This window comes from Canis lupus, chromosome 23, assembly GCF_003254725.2.
Source record: "Canis lupus dingo isolate Sandy chromosome 23, ASM325472v2, whole genome shotgun sequence".
Classification (NCBI taxonomy): Eukaryota; Metazoa; Chordata; class Mammalia; order Carnivora; family Canidae; genus Canis; species Canis lupus.
This window is the reverse complement of record NC_064265.1, coordinates 30,148,004-30,164,637: the sequence shown is the minus strand read 5'-3', so window position 1 is coordinate 30,164,637 and position 16,634 is coordinate 30,148,004. Positions and strand designations below refer to the sequence as shown.

General features: G+C 39.0%; 1 protein-coding gene across 31 annotated transcripts in view; it reads right to left on the bottom strand.

Annotated features, from left to right (window-relative positions):
* The window catches only part of TMEM108 (transmembrane protein 108), a 343,659-nt gene that overhangs the window by 204,581 nt on the left and 122,444 nt on the right, over positions 1–16,634 (bottom strand). For 18 of the 31 annotated variants that reach the window (XM_049099816.1, XM_049099818.1, XM_049099821.1 and 15 more), the window contains one exon: positions 10,289–10,352. The exons of the other annotated variants lie outside the window; for them this stretch is intronic. The gene's annotated coding sequence lies outside the window, so the exon portion shown is untranslated. The remainder of the gene's footprint in view (positions 1–10,288; positions 10,353–16,634) is intronic. 31 annotated transcript variants of the gene reach the window in all.

Below are 16,634 nucleotides of genomic sequence, written 5' to 3'. Positions count from 1 at the left end.
AGCACATACTAGATTAATGCAAAGCATACCACAGGAAAGCACTATAATTTTTGACAACTACCAACAGAGAAGGCGACTGTGAATCAGGAATTTTGTTTGATTTCTGGCTTCCCCATTTTTCTTAGCATGCATTCATACTTGTAGTGATATCAGGAGTAAAACCATTCATTATACTCTGTGTTTTTGTTGGTTCTTCCCAAATAAAATGGAACAAAACAGAAAGACTTCCCATAGATAAAGTATAATTCAGAAGAAAAGTGGAAGCAGCATGAAAGCATACATAGTAGCAGTTAAAGAAAAGAGGCCCTAGAGCCATACACTGCCTGGGCCTGAATCCCAGATCTGCTACTATTAGCTTGGGTAATTCATGTAACTTCTCTGTGACTCAGTTTCCTTATGGAGGTAACAACAGTACTCACTCATGTGGAAGAGTGCCTGACCCTGACTTAGAGCCACTTAAGTGTTAATGATCACCATCTCCATCACCATCATCATCATGATTTCTTAAAATTGAATGCAAACTTGTGTTTCTACCTTTGGAAAGAATTATATCAGAATTATGCCAAGTAAGGTACAAGAATTCCTGAAGCTTAGGTAGTTGAAGAGGTAGATCCCCTTGAGCAGATGGAGAAAAGAGCCAATTAGAGCACGGATAAATGTAGCCAAGGAGAACTGAGAGAATTGCACAAGTGTACAAATGCTTTAAAATATCTAAATTACAGGAAAATGGGCTGTGGGAATTTACCTAACTTAATTAAGAAAACTAGAATAAAAACTAATGTACAGGTGGAAAATCACCTGTCATAGTATGTCATAAGTATGTCATAAGTATGTCATAAGTATGACATACATACAAGTATGTCATAAAGATGAGTTCCTACTCATCACTGTCAACTGGTAAGATAAGTGACATACTGAACACCATACCACCTGGATTAAATAGGAGAAAATCATAGAAGACAATCTATCAGAAATAGCAGGATGTCACAAGTGAATATTTGGGGAGAAAATGAGTGCAATCTGAGGAGAAATGAATGTTCTTCCCTTGTATATGGCAAGACTGCATTTTTGTTGTCCTTTGCCAGGTGATTCATCACATGCTCCAAGAGATACAGCATGACTGTTAACATTCTTCCTATATAGGAAAGGCTGCTGATGTTTATAGACTGGTAAACATATCTACAAGCTGGGCTCTATGTTGTTATGTTAGCAACTTTTCACAAGCTTTGATTAGTAGCTGGTTGACTTTAGCCAGCTGTGGAAGAGGTCAACAGGATGGAGAAGAGGCAAGATGGTGGAAGTGTGGAGGTCCTAGTTTCATCTGGTCCCCTTAATTTAGCTAGATAACTATCAAATCATCCTGAACACCTATGAATTCAATCTGAAATATAAGAAAAGAATGAATTGAATTCTAAAATAGAAAAGCAGCCATTTTTTGTAAGGTAGGAGTGCAGAAAAGAAAAAAAGGAGGGGATATATTGGAAGCTAAATGGTGGGGGTAGGGAGGATGCATAAGCTGCCTACCAGAAAGCAATATAGCCCTGGAGTGCAAAACTGGGACCTTTAGAAATCTACTTCAGTGAGACTTCCCTGCCTGAAAGGTGCTCAGTGGTGAAGTGGGGCAGAATCCCAGAGGGGACAGTGGGATCTCAAGATCCCCGGAGTCACAGAAAGAATAGGTGTGTCTGAGCCAGCATAATTATCAAGGACTGGAGAGGGGAAACTGGTTTAGGTCAGCAAGCCTAGCATGGGACTCTCAGCTTGGTTCACATAAACCAGGAACCCTGGCTGACAGGGTGACCACTCTGTGTTGGGTCCCTGCAAAGGACTAGACTGCAGCAACACTGCCTTCCTGAGGGACAGGCAGAGCAGATGTGCACGTGACAGGGTGAACGCTCTCCCTACCAGGGCACTGCAAAAAAGTGCACAAATAAGTGTCCCTCTGCCTTCCCCCAAGAGGAACGAAGTGGCCGCACACTATAGGATTGGAGCCTGCAGAGTTTGGCATGCCCATTTTTATTTTCACCCTCTAAAGAGGTACGGAAAGCCTTCAGGGAAGGAAAGTCACACACAGCAAACAGCTTACACTGGGCCTGGCCCCCCTGGCAAAGGACGGTCGGTACAAGTCCTCCCAGGCACAGACACCTGAGAATCAGCACAGCAGGCACCCTCTGGGAGACCAGCTGAAAGAACAGATGAACCACAAGTTTATTGACTGAAAAGGATTGTAAAACTCCAATGCTAGGAGGAAATAGTATATAGAACTCAAACTTTTCTTATGATTGATCTCTCAGCTTAAAATTTTCCAATTTTCCCCATGTCAACTAGTTTCTTATTTTATCAATTCTTTGTTTTTAAGTCTTTTTTAACCTTCATTTTTATTTTTTTTTTAACACATTTTAGAGATACAGAATTCATTTTTGGCTTCCTTTCACTATATTCAATTTTATTTTTTGTATGTATGTTTTACTTTTTTATAATTTTGGACTTTAGTGTCTTCTAACACACAAGCCAAAATATACTCAGAACCAAGTGAATCACCTTATTTTGTCCACTCTGTAAGATTATATTCTCTCACCCCACCTCTCCCTTTTTTTCGTTTTTCTTTGTCCTTGTCTTTTTTGGTTTTGGACATCTTTGGATTTGTCTAGTGTGTATTTTGCTTAGCATGGTTGATATTTTTGATAGTGCTCACTTGTTCATCCATTCTTCTCAGGACAAAATGACTCAAAGGAGGAATTCACCACAAAAGAAAGAACCAGAGGTAATAATATTCTCTGCCACAGATCTAATCGACATAGATATAAGTAAAATGTCAGAGATGGAATTCAGGTTAACAATTATAAAGTTACTAGCTGGGCTTGGAAAAAAGCATAAGATACTGGGGAATCTCTTAGTGCAGAAATGAGATCTAATTGGGCCAAAATTAAAAATGCTTTAATTGATATACAGTCTAAATTGGATGCTCTAACAGCTAGGGTAAATGAGGCAGAAGAGAGAGTAAGTGACACAGAAGATAAGTTGATGAAGGAAGGAAGCTGAGGAAAAAAAAGAGAAACAACTAAATGGACCATGCGGGAGGCTTTGAGAAATCAGCAATGCAGTAAAACAAAGCAATATCAGAATTATTGAGGTGCCTGAGGGCAAAGAAAGAGAAAGAGCACCAAAAAGTGTATTTGAGCAAATCATAGCTTAGAACTTCTCTAATCTAGGGAAGGAAACAGGCATTCATGTCCAAGAGGTAGAGAGGGCCTCTCCCCAAATCAATAAAAACAGATCAACACCCTGACATATAATGGTGAAGATTGCAAATTTCAGAGATAAAGAGAAAATCCTGAAAGCAGCTTGAGGCAAGAGGTTCCTTACCTACAGAGTAAGGAAAGAGTAGGAACATCAGACTGGCATCAAACGTATCCACAGAGACCTGGCAGGCCAGAAAGGACTGGCAGGATATATTCCAGGTACTATATGAGAAAAACATGCAGCCAAGAATACTTTATCCAGCAAGGCTTTCAATCACAATGGAAGGAGAGATAGAGAGCTTCCAGGACAGACAGAAGCTAAAAGAATATGTGACCACCAAGCCAGCCCTGCAAGAAATATTAAGGATCCTGAAAGCAAAGAAAAAGCCCAAGAGTAACATAAACTGGAAAAAAAAAAAAAACAGAGACAATCTACAGAAACAGGGACTTTACAGGTAATACAAAGGCATCTTATCTTTTAAGAGTTAGTTTGAATGTAAATGGACTAAATGCTTCAATCAAAAGACACAGGGTATCAGGCTGGATAAAAAAGCAAGACCCATCCATTTGCTGTCTACAAGAGACTCATTTTAGACTAAAGACATCTCCAGACTGAAAGTGAGGGGGTGGAAAAGCATTTATCATGCCAATGGACCTCGAAAGAAAACTGGAGTATCAATCCTCATGTCAGACAAATAGATTTTAAACCAAAGACTATATGCTAAGAGATGAAAAAAGACACTATATCATACTTAAAGGGTCTATCCAACAAGAAGATCTAACAATTATACATATATATGCTCCTAGTTATGGAGCAGCTAATTCTATCAACCAATTAATAAGTGAAGTAAAGAAACATTGATAACAATACAAGAATAGTATGGAATTTCAACACCCCACTCACAGCAATAGACAGATTATCTAGGCAGAAGATCAACAAAGAAACAAGAGCTCTGAATGACACACTGGAGCAGATGGACTTCACAGATATATACAGAGCATTCTATACTAAAGCAAGAGAATATACATTCTTCTCGAGTGCACATGGAACATTCTCCAGAACAGATCACATACTGGGTCACAAATCAGATCTTAACCAATACCAAAAGACTGTGATTATTCCCTGCATATTTTCAGGCCACAATGTTTTGAAACTTGAACTCAATCGCAAGAGAAAATGTGGAAGGAATTCAAACATTTGGAGGTTAAAGAACATCCTACTAAAGAATGAATGGGTCAACTAGAAAATTAAAGAAGAATTTTAAAAATGCATAGAAATAAATGAAAATAAAAACACAACTCCTCACAACCTTTGGGATACAGCAAAGGTGGTCCTAAGAGGGAAGTACATTGCAGTACAAGCCTCTCTTAAAAAATTAGAAAAATCTCAAATACAGAAGCTAACCACACACTTATAGGAGCTGGAGAAAGAACAGAAAATAAAGCCTAAACCAAGCAGGAGAAGAGAAATAATAAACAGAGCAGAACTCAATGAAACAGAAATCGGAAGAACAGTAGAACAGAAGAACAGATCAACAAAACTAGTGGCTGGTTCTTTAAAAGAATTAGTAAGATCGATAAACCCCTAGCCAGATATATCAAAAAGGAAAAAAAAAAGGACACAAATTAATAAAATCATGAATGAAAGAGATCACAACCAACACCAAGGGAATATAAACAATTATCAAAACATTATGAGCAACCATATGCCAACAAATTAGGTAATCTGGAAGAAAGGGATTCATTCCTGGAAACTTATAAACTACCAAAACTGAAACAGGAAGAAATAGAAAATCTGAACAGATCCATAACCAAAAGGAAATTGAAGCAGTAATAAAAAAATGTTCGAACAGAGTCCAGGGCCAGATGGCTTCCCAGGGGAATTCTACCAAACATTTAACGAAAAAATAATACCTATGGTACTGAAGTGGTTCCAAAAAATAGAAATGGAAGGAAAATTTCCAAACTTGTTCTATGAGGCCAGCATTACCTAGATCCCAAAACCAGACAAAGACCTCACCAAAAAGGAGAATTACAGACCAACATCCCAGGAGATCACATATGCCAAAATACTCACCAAGATACTAGCCAATAGTATCCAAAAGTACATTTAAAAGATTATTCACCACGGCCCAGTGAAATTTATTTCTGAGTTGCAAGGGTGGTTCAAATTTGCAAATCAACCAATGTGATACATCACAATAATAAGAGAAAGGACAAGAGCTATATGATCCTCTCAATTGATACAGAAAAAGCATTTGACAAAGTTACAGTATCCTTTCTCTATGAAAACTCTCCACAGTATAGGGACAGAAGGAACATACCTCAATATCATAAAAGCCATTTACAAAAAGCCCACAGCAAAAATCATTCTCAATGGGGGAAAACTGAGAACTTTTCCTCTAAGATCAGGAACATGACAAGGATATCCACTCTCACCACAGTTCAGCATAGTACTAGAAGTCCTAGTCTCACCAATCAGATAACAAAAAGAAATCAAAGGCATTCACTTTGGTAAAGAAGAAGTCAAACTCTCACTTTGCAGGTGATATGACACTTTATGTGAAAAACCCTAAAGATTCCAACCCAAAATTGCTAGAACTCATACAGCAATTCAGCAACATGGCAGGATATGAAATCAATGCACAGAAATCAGTGGCATTTCTATACACTAACAATGAGACTGAAGAAAGAGAAATTAAGGAATTGCTCCCATTACAAGTGTACCAAAAATCATAAGATACCTAGGAACAAACCTAAGCAAAGAGGCAAAGGATCTATACTCAGAAAACTATGGAACACTTATAAAAGAAATTGCAGACATAAAGAGATGGAAAAACATTCCATGCTCATGGATTAGAAGATTAAATATTGTGAAAATATCTATGCTACCCAGAGCAATCTACACATTCAATGCAATCCTTATCAAAATACCATGGACATTTTTCACAGAGTTGGAACAAATAATCTTCAAATTTCTACAGAACCAGAAAGACCCTGAATAGCCACAGGAATGTTGAAAAGAAAACCAAAGCTGGTAGCACCACAATGCCTAACTTCAAGCTATATTACAAAGCTGTTATCATCAAGACACCATGGTACTGGCACAAGAACAGACACATAGATCAATGGAACAGAATAAAGAACCCAGAAAATAGACCCTCAACTCTATGGTCAACTAATATTCCCAAAGCAAGAAATAATATCTAGTGGAAAATAAAATAGTCTCTTCAATAAATGGTGATGGAAAAAATGGACAGCCACATATAGAAGAATGAAACTAGATCATTTTCTTATACCATACAGAAAGATAAACTCAAAATGGATAAAAGACATAAATGTAGATTATTCACCATGACCAAGTGGGATTTATCCCCTGGATGCAAGGTTGGTTCAACACTTGTAAAGCAATCAATGTGATTGATCATATCAGCAAGAGAAAAAACAAGAACCATATGATCCTCTCAATAGATGCAGAGAAAGCATTTGACAAAATCCAGCATCCATTCCTGATCAAAACTCTTCAGAGTGTAGGGATAGAGGGAACATTCCTCAGCATCTTAAAAGCCATCTACGAAAAGCCCACAGAAAATTATCATTCTCAATGGGGAAACACTGGGAGCCTTTCCCCTAAGATCAGGAACATAACAGGGATGTCCACTCTCCCCACTGCTATTCAACATAGTACTAGAAGTCCTAGCCTCAGCAATCAGGCAACAACAACAAAAAATAAATAAAAGGCATTCAAACTGGCAAAGAAAAAAAACAAAAAACAAAAAACAAATTGGCAAAGAAGTCACACTCTCCCTCTTCACAGATGACATGATACTGTACATAGAAACCCCAAAAGACTCCACCCCAAAATTGCTAGAACCCATACAGCAATTTGGCAGTGTGGCAGGATACAAAAATCAATGCCCAGAAGTCAGTGGCATTTCTATACACTAACAATGAGACTGAAGAAAGAGAAATTAAGGAGTCAATCCTATTTACATTTGCACCCAAAAATATAAGATACCTAGGAAGAAACCTAACCAAAGAGGTAAAGGATCTATACCCTAAAAACTACAGAACACTTCTGAAAGAAATTGAGGGAGACACAAAGAGATGGAAAAATATTCCATGCTCCTGGATTGGAAGAATTAATATTGTGAAAATGTCAATGCTACCCAGGTCAATTTACACATTCAATGCAATCTCTATCAAAATACCATGGACTTTCTTCAGAGAGTTGGAACAAACCATCTTAAGATTTGTGTGGAATCAGAAAAGACTCCGAATAGCCAGGGCAATATTAAAAAAGAAAACCATAGCTGGGGGCATCACAATGCCAGATTTCAGGTTGCACTACAAAGCTGTGGTCATCAAGACAGTGTGGTACTGGCACAAAAACAGAAACATAGATCAATGGAACAGAATAGAGAATCCAGAAGTGGACCCTCAACTTCATGGTCAACTAATATTAGACAAAGCGGAAAGACTATCCACTGGAAAAAGGACAGTCTCTTCAATAAATGGTGCTGGGAAAATTGGACAGTCACATGCAGAAGAATGAAACTGGACCATTCTCTTACACCATACACAAAGATAGACTCAAAATGGATGAAAGATCTACATGTGAGACAAGATCCCATCAAAATCCTAGAGAAGAACACAGGCAACACCCTTTTTGAACTTGGCCACAGTAACTTCTTGCAAGATACATCCATGAAGGCAAGATAAACAAAAGCAAAAATGAATTATTGGAACTTCATCAAGATAAGAAGCTTCTGCACAGCAAAAGAAACAGTCAACAAAACTAAAAGACAACCTACAGAATGGGAGAAGATATTTGCAAGTGACATATCAGATAAAGGGCTAGTATCCAAGTTCTATAAAGAACTTATTAAACTGAACAGCAAAGACAATCCAATCATGAAATGGGCAGAAGACATGAACAGAAATTTCTCCGAAGACGACATACACATGGCCAACACGCACATGAGAAAATGCTCTGCATCACTTGCCATCAGGGAAATACAAATCCAAACCACAATGAGATACCACCTCACACCAGTGAGAATGGGGAAAATTAACAAGGCAGGAAACAACAAATGTTGGAGAGGATGTGGAGAAAGGGGAACCCTCTTGAACTGTTGGTGGGAATGTGAACTGGTACAGCCACACTAGAAAACTGTGTGGAGGTTCCTCAAAGAGTTAAAAATAGATCTGCCCTATGACTCAGCAATTGCACTGCTGGGGATTTACCCCAAAGATACAGATGCAGTGAAATGGCAGGACACCTGCACCCTAATGTTTCTAGCAGCAATGGCCACAATAGTCAAACTGTGGAAGGAGCCTCGGTGTCCACTGAAAGATGAATGGATAAAGAAGATGTGGTTTATGTATACAATGGAATATTACTCAGCCATTACAAACGACAAATACCCACCATTTGCTTTGATGTGGATGGAACTGGAGGGTATTATGCTGAGTGAAATAAGTCAATCAGAGAAAGATAATTATCATATGGTTTCATTCATATGTGGAATATAAGCAGCAGCACAGAGGATCATAGGGTGAGGGAAAACTGGAAAGTCATCAGAGAGGGAGAGTAATCCTGAGAAATACTTAACTACAAGAAACAAACTGAGGGTTGATGGAGGCGAAGTGGTTAGGGGAAAGGGGCAATTTGGTGATGGGCATTAAGGAGACCATGTAATGTGATGAGTACTGGGTGTTATACACAACTGATAAATCACTGCACACTACATCTGAAACTATGTAGGTACTTTATATTGGCAAACTGAATTTAAATTAAAAAAAAAGAAAGAAAAAAGAAAAGGTCAGCAGGAGACAGTAATCACAGACACTAGCCCTGTGATAGCATCTCTCATGGCTACTTATTTACTGATTTAATTCTCCTGACCCTTATTCTTGACACACTCAGTTCTGCTGGAAGAGGGACAAAGTTCTCTCATTTTCTTCCGCACATGCTGCATGCACTTGAGCTTAGGAAGGGGAGGCTTGGGGATCCCCGGGTGGTGCAGCGGTTTGGCGCCTGCCTGCCTTTGGCCCAGGGCGTGATCCTGGAGACCCAGGATTGAATCCCACGTCGGGCTCCTGGTGCATGGAGCCTGCTTCTCCCTCTGCCTGTGTCTCTGCCTCTCCCTCCCTCTCTCTCTCTCTGTGTGACTATCATAAATAAATAAAAATTTAAAATAAAAAAAAGAAAGGGGAGGCTTGCCAAAGTATCCACTTTGTCATGCATGGCTGAATTATGGGCAATTTTTCTCCTACTGACTCTCAGGCATTTTTAAATTATCTATGAAAAATAGGGGAACCCGGGTGCCTCAGTCAGTTAAGCACTCAACTTGATCTCAGCTCAGGTCTTGAATTAGGGCTGTGAGTTTAAGTCCCATGTTGAGCTCTATGCTGGGCGCAGAGCATACTTTTGTGATATTAAAAAATCTACAAGTCTGTTTCCTTAGGCCAACCTACTTCACACCTAAACAATCTCTAAGATACATGGAGGTACAACAGAAATAAGTGTGGAGGGCAGAACTGAGTTTTGTGTGTTTTTATTTTAATTTCTAAAGGGAGTTGACAAGACTCACAGGATTATTAAGAGGATTAAAGGACAAAATCTTTTTGAAAATGACTACTCACATACCTGGCATATGGTATGTTAGGATTTGCTTCCAAAAGATGGGTTTAGTGTGCAATCTGAAAAGACTGAACATTCAAAAGGCCGATGTCACTGTCTTCAGTGCCAGCACCAACCAGCCTTCCAACAAACTAATATTCCCCAGGAATGGGCTAATCATTTATCCAAGAACAAAGAAAGGACCTCATTCATCTGGCTTACACATGCTTACAGAAAGATATATTCAATGGCAGCATATTGGCCTCATTCTAACTGATCCTCAGATCCGACAATAATGGGTGCTTACCATATTCTTTAATGCAGAAAAAAAGTACAATCTAAAGTAGTTGTGTCTTAGGCACCATCCAGAAGGATTTGTTGTCCTTGTTTTGTGAAGTACTCTTATTTAAAATGCTATTACCTTGCAAGGTTCTCAAGCCCAGGCTCATGATCACATGTTCTAAAATGGATCTAATCTTCTCTTCCTAAGTGAGAAAAGTACGTTAAGCAGAGTAAGAACTTGAAACTGAATAAGAGTTTATCTAAAATAAGACTCAGGCATGACTTTGCTAAAATAACTACAGAGTACTTTTTTTTAAAAGATAGAAATAGATACAATAAAGGTAATTCATCTTCTGTTATTTTTCAACCACCCTTCCAAATATTATAATCAAATAGAAATTTGTCCAAATAGTAAATTACATAGCCATACCTAACTAAAGGGGGCAAGGCAGTACCAGTCTAACATATGGTTAGAAGGCACCAAGCTAGATATTTCTTGTGAACATCATTAATTGCTATCTCAAGTGACAATATAATCTAAAAACTTTGCAAAGTTCTTTCACACTCATTATTTTGTTTGATTTCTAATCTGCCCTTACAGTTTGGGTTCTATTGACATCCTATTTTACAAATGAATTAACAAAGCTCAGAAAGGTGAAGTGACTTGCTTAAATCACATAAATAGTAAGTCAAACAGTTTTTGGAACTCCAAATCCTTATCTTTTAGTTCGAAAGTTACTGAGGTATAATCCTTGCACCCATTCCAATTGACTATTTATCTGAACTATTCATTAAATACATTATCTCACATTGCTCAAACCTTCATGTATATTGTACATGTACTATAATTCTAATTATGTATTTATTGAGAACACATCATAAAGTTCTTTGCATTCTCCATACATCTTAGCCACCTGAGAATCATAAAAGGCAATACATTTGTAAGTGTGTTGGTTGACTTGTAACACACCTACAGAATCACTACTTTCTGAACACCCAGGCTTTGAGATGCTGAAGATAAAGACGCCAACTAGATAAACTTACTACTCTCCTGTTAGGGAGAACTTAAGGCTACTCCATTTGAAGCTGTCCAGCAGATGCCACCTGCCTTTATAGGTACATTTCACAGGTCTGTCACATGTGCTTCGCTTTTTCTGTATACACTACTGATAATGCATCATTCTTACAACAGCCTCCACAGATTCACACAGACTCCTATTTGCCTTTGTTTTGACACTCAAAGTTTCTCTTTGTTAATTACTAAAAGTCATTTTGCCATCATAGTGTCATTTCTGTGGATCCCCATAGGCATAATTTGTTCTGAAAACACTGGAATGAATCAGTTCTCTTGCATATAGGGCAAGACTGGGAGTTTCAAAAAACAAAGTGCTTGATTAACACTTAAGTCTGAGTAAAAAGCCGGTGATGATGGTATAAGCTATTCCTCAATAGCTTGTCTAATTTGGCTAAATATAACCATAAGTTGAACTTGCCCAGGACATGCTACTTAACTTTCCTCAACTTTCTCACTGGTAAAAGTGAAGTAATAATGGTACCTACCTTCATAGGGTTGTTGTAGGAATTAAATAAGATAATGCAAAAAAAAAAAAAAAAATTAGAAAATGCTTAATACATGGTAGACACTCATTAAATTTTACTTATTACTAAAACTTTGCCAAATACTTCCACTTGAGTCAGCTGAGCTCAGATATTTACATATCATATGTAATTTCCTTACATATAATGAAATTTAGGGCTGAAAGGGACTTTGGAATCTACCTGCTCCAGAGAAATTTGAGAGATTTGCCTGGGATCAATTTTTTATGACAGAGCCAAGATAAGATCTGGTCTCCTGACTACAATTTTGTTTTGTAGGAACATCTTGTTTAGAAGGGTGTTTGACACAATAAAGACGCTGTATACCTGATTCTACACAAATCAAAGTTGATTTACTTTCATTAGTTTTCATTTCTTCTGAATATCCATCCTTTTAAGTAGATAGAACACAACCATCATCACTGTTAAATTCTGTCCTGAGTACAAAAAGAAACAAGCCCAAATATTAAATAAAAGCTCTTCGCAGCCTAGAGGTAGGACTCCAGTCTGAAAATAGTTCTATTTTGCTCACCAGTCTAATGATATTGTCAGTTGTTTTTTAATTAAGTCGTCCTTAACTGCTACACTGCAGGAATTTTAAGAGCTAACAGAAATGCTTGTTGTGTTTCAATGTTCTTTATAGTGAAATACTTTGAACTAGTTCTCTTTTAAAAGGCTTAGATAAGGGCATTTTAGAAAACAGCCTAAAAGTGTTTTTCCACGTAATGAGAGTCTAGAAATTCCTGCAAGTTTCCAGGCCCTCCAGGCCCTGAAAGTTAAATTCTCATTCCTCCAAAGTAAGTCACTGAGTTTCTTTGTCTGTGAACTAGAAATCATGACCCTTGTAGCCCAGAGGAGATATAGAGGAGTCTTGTGACAAAGGCACTACCCAAATGGATGGTGGCAATTTCCAAAAACAATTGTAAAGGTGGATGTCTTTTAAATTTTTTTTCTTTTCTGAATCAAATCAGTATTCGATGTAGAGTAGATATGCCATCCTAGCTTCTCTTCTACCCCTATGAAGGTTCACTTGAGATACCTCTTGACCAAAATAGACAAACTGAATCAAAATCAGCATGTTGCCATTACCCTGGGAAACAAAAAAGAGATATTGTCTTCTTCTGGGAAAAGAGTCTGACTGAAACAGTTATGTGAATTCCCAGCAGACCAACTGTTTGCAGAAAAATATGCTATTGTAGTTCCTTAGCAACCAATGCTGTTCTTGAAAGGTACTGTGAATAGAAAACAAGTACCTTCTTCTGTCTCTTATATCTAAAGTATGACTTGAGACATATTAAAATGAATGCTCCCCTGGCATCTTGAAAGTATTCACTCAATTGGGAAAACCTGCCCATGGAGCTGAGAAGTCAGACACTGTTTTGTTAATGTAAATCTCTAACAACCAAATAAACACATTACAACTCGATCTGTGTACATCAACAGCAGATGCATACAATAGCATCTTGCCTATTCTTGTTGGCATCTACCATGACATTCAACTCCCCATTCTCTTACCCCCCTGCTCTACTTTGCCACTAGCTGTAAGACAATTGATTTGTGAGGCACCCAAGGTACAGAGAAGCTATAGAATTGTTAAATAAGCCTCTACTTAAAGTGAGATGATCACTGCAAAATTTAATGACAATCTGCAATTTAAAATTTTGAGAAACTGCTATAAAATTGTTCTACTGTTATTCAAACATAAACACAAAAGAAAGATCTGTCACTCAGATAACTTCATTAAATTAGCTCAAATTGTAAGACTAGTTTTGTTGTAGTGCAATAGGCTCGTTGTTAGTTTATTTATTTCTACTGCTTAAAATCCTAACGCAAATCATTCCCCCCATCTGCTAAATTACTATTAGACTGTTCTTAGAATATGTAATAAAATGACCCTACAAAGAACATCTATGCTTCATAGGTGTATTCTAAGTTGATTTCCATTTGGTTTTCCCAATATTTCTGCAGTAGACTTCGGAAAGTCTCCTCAGTAACCTAGTTCAGCTATAATAGTACCCATTTGATCATTTATCCAACAAGTATTTATGGAGTATCCTGGTGCCAGAACTGCATTAGGTGCTAGTTATGTGGACAAGACAAATATGTTTCCTGCTTTAGTCTTTTTTTTTTAATACTTTTTTTTTACGATTTACTTATTTATGATAGACATAGAGAGAGAGAGAGAGAGAGAGAGAGAGAGAGAGGCAGAGACACAGGAGGAGGGAGAAGCAGGCTCCATGCCCGGAGCCCGACGTGGGACTCCATCCAGGACGTGGGACTCAATCCGGGACTCCAGGATCACGCCCTGGGCCAAAGGCAGACACTAAACTGCTGAGCCACCCAGGGATCCCCTTCCTGCTTTAGTCTTAAGAGTCTCAAGAAGGCAACAGAAAATTAGCAGCTACATACAATGCAGCATGCCAAGTGTTAATGACAGGAAGATCAATGCTGAAAGGAGCACTTTGCAAACTACTCTTGTCTGGACCCAGAAGGGGCTCAGGAAAGACTTCCTAGAAGAAATGGTGATAAAACAGACAAGTTGAGGAAGCAGCAGAATCTAATTAAATAATCTAACCTTAAATTTAATGAATAATCTAACCTTACACCTAAAGGAACTAGGAAAAGAACAAACAAAGCCCAAGGCGAGTAGAAGGAAGGAAATAATAAAGATCAGAGCAGAAATAAATAACATATGAAGAAAAAAAAAATCAGTGAAACCATGAGCTGGTTCTTTGAAAAGATCCACAAAATTGATAAACCTTTAAGCCAGATTCATCAAGAAAAAAAGGGAAAGGACTCAAAATCATAAATGAGAGAGGAAAAATAACAATTGACACCACAGAAATACAAAGAGAATACAATGAAAAAGTATCTGACAACAAGTTGGACAACCTAGAAGGAATGGATAAATGCCTAGAAACATACAATCTTCCAAAACTGAATCAGGAAGAAATAGAAAATCTGAACAGACCAATTGAATTGGTGATCAGGATGCCCCACAAGGACTAGATAGATTCACAGATGAAATATACCAAACATTTAGATAAGAATTAATACCTATTCTCTGACTATTCAAGAAAAAAAAGGAAAACTTCCAAATACATTCTACAGGACCACCATTACTCTGATACCAAAATCAGACAAAGACATCACAAAAAAAGAAAACTACAGGCCAATATCCCTGATGAACATAGATGCAAAAAAAATCCTCAACAAAATATAAGATGACATTTATGACAATGCATCTGACAATATATTAAAAAGATTATTCACAACAATCAAGTGGAATTTACTCCAGAGATGCAAGAATCTTTCAATATTCACTAATCAATATGATATACCAATCGACAAAATGAAGGATAAAAATCATAGGATCATCTCAACAGATGCAGAAAAAGCACTTAATTCAACATCCATTCATGACAAAAACTATAAACAAAGTGGGGTTAGACTGAATATACCTCAACATATCCAGTGGGGGAAGGGCCCCGCGAGGAGCCGGGCTGAGGGGGGCTGCGAGAGCCTCCAGACGGGAAAGCACAGCTCCGGAGATGGGAACTTTAAAAATCCTCACTGGATTCTTCCCGGTGGGAAAGGTGCTCAGCAAGGAAATCCGGCAGAACCTCAGGAGGGGCAGTGGAGCCTCCAGGATCCCGGGGTCACTAGGAGAGGAAGTGCCCCCGGGGGAAAGGGCACCACAATACCCATCTCAGTAAAGGGCTGGAGTGCACACCCGGCCTCGGGAGAAGCTCAGGAGGCTCCAGGCGGAGGGGGTTGTGCCCTGCTGCCTTCAAAAGCCACGGCCAGGGAGCACGATTCCAGCAGCCCAGGGCCCCAGATCCCAGGGCGCCAAGTGGATACAACCCAGGATCCTGCGCTTTCCCCCGGACAGGAGGAATCACGGACAGTGAGGAAATTCCTGCCACCGGGCACCCCTGAGCTGTGCAGGTCAGCACCCCCCGCCCCGGGAGCATCCAGGACAGTGCGGACTGGGAGACTGTGGTAGTTACTAGGGGAGCTGACTCCAGAGCTGGGGAGCTAGCCACCACCATGGGTGTTGTTCCTCCTCGTCTCACCTTGTGCCTGGGAGAGGTGGGGCCGCCAGGGAACAGGGGCCTCACAGGGTAAACCGCTACCACTGAGCCCAGCACCCAGGGGCGAGGCAGGGCAGGGCAGCTCCCCAGGTGCACACACCTAACAGTCAGCACAGTGGACCCTCCCCCAGAAGACGAGCTGGAAGGACAGGGTAAGAGCAAGTTCCTGACCGAGCCACTCTGGGAAGCTCCAGGGGAAGTCAAGGGATATATAGCATACAAAACCAGAAGGTACTCCTTTTTTTTTTTTTTTTGGCCCTTTTTCCAGTACAACTCATTTTTGGATCAGACTAAACATTTCCAATATTTTCTCTTTTCCCACCTTAACTACAATATTTTACCACCTCTTCATTTTTAAGTTTCTTCCTTTTTGACATTCATATGTCTACAATTACATGTCTTAGAGTTTTCACTTCTAGATTCCCTTCAACATATTTAATTTTGGGAGATACACGAGATATGTTTTCTCGTTTTGTGTTTTTCGTTTTCTCTGCCTCATTTTGTTCTAAAATGGCAGAAGTTAATACCTTCTAAAACATGACCAGCATGTACCCAGAACCAAGTGGTATACCGTGCTGCTTCATTCTGTGAGATTGTATTCTCTCCTCATTCCCATTCTGCCCCCCCTCTTTTATCTCATTTATCTTTTGGTGGTCAATGTTGGGGCTTTCTACAAGTATTGCTGGTTTATCTAAATTTGGGACTGAGCATCTTCTAACATACAGAACTTAATACAGTCAGAACCAATAGAATCACCCTCTAGGACCCCTCAGGTAGACCATATTCTCCCTCCAC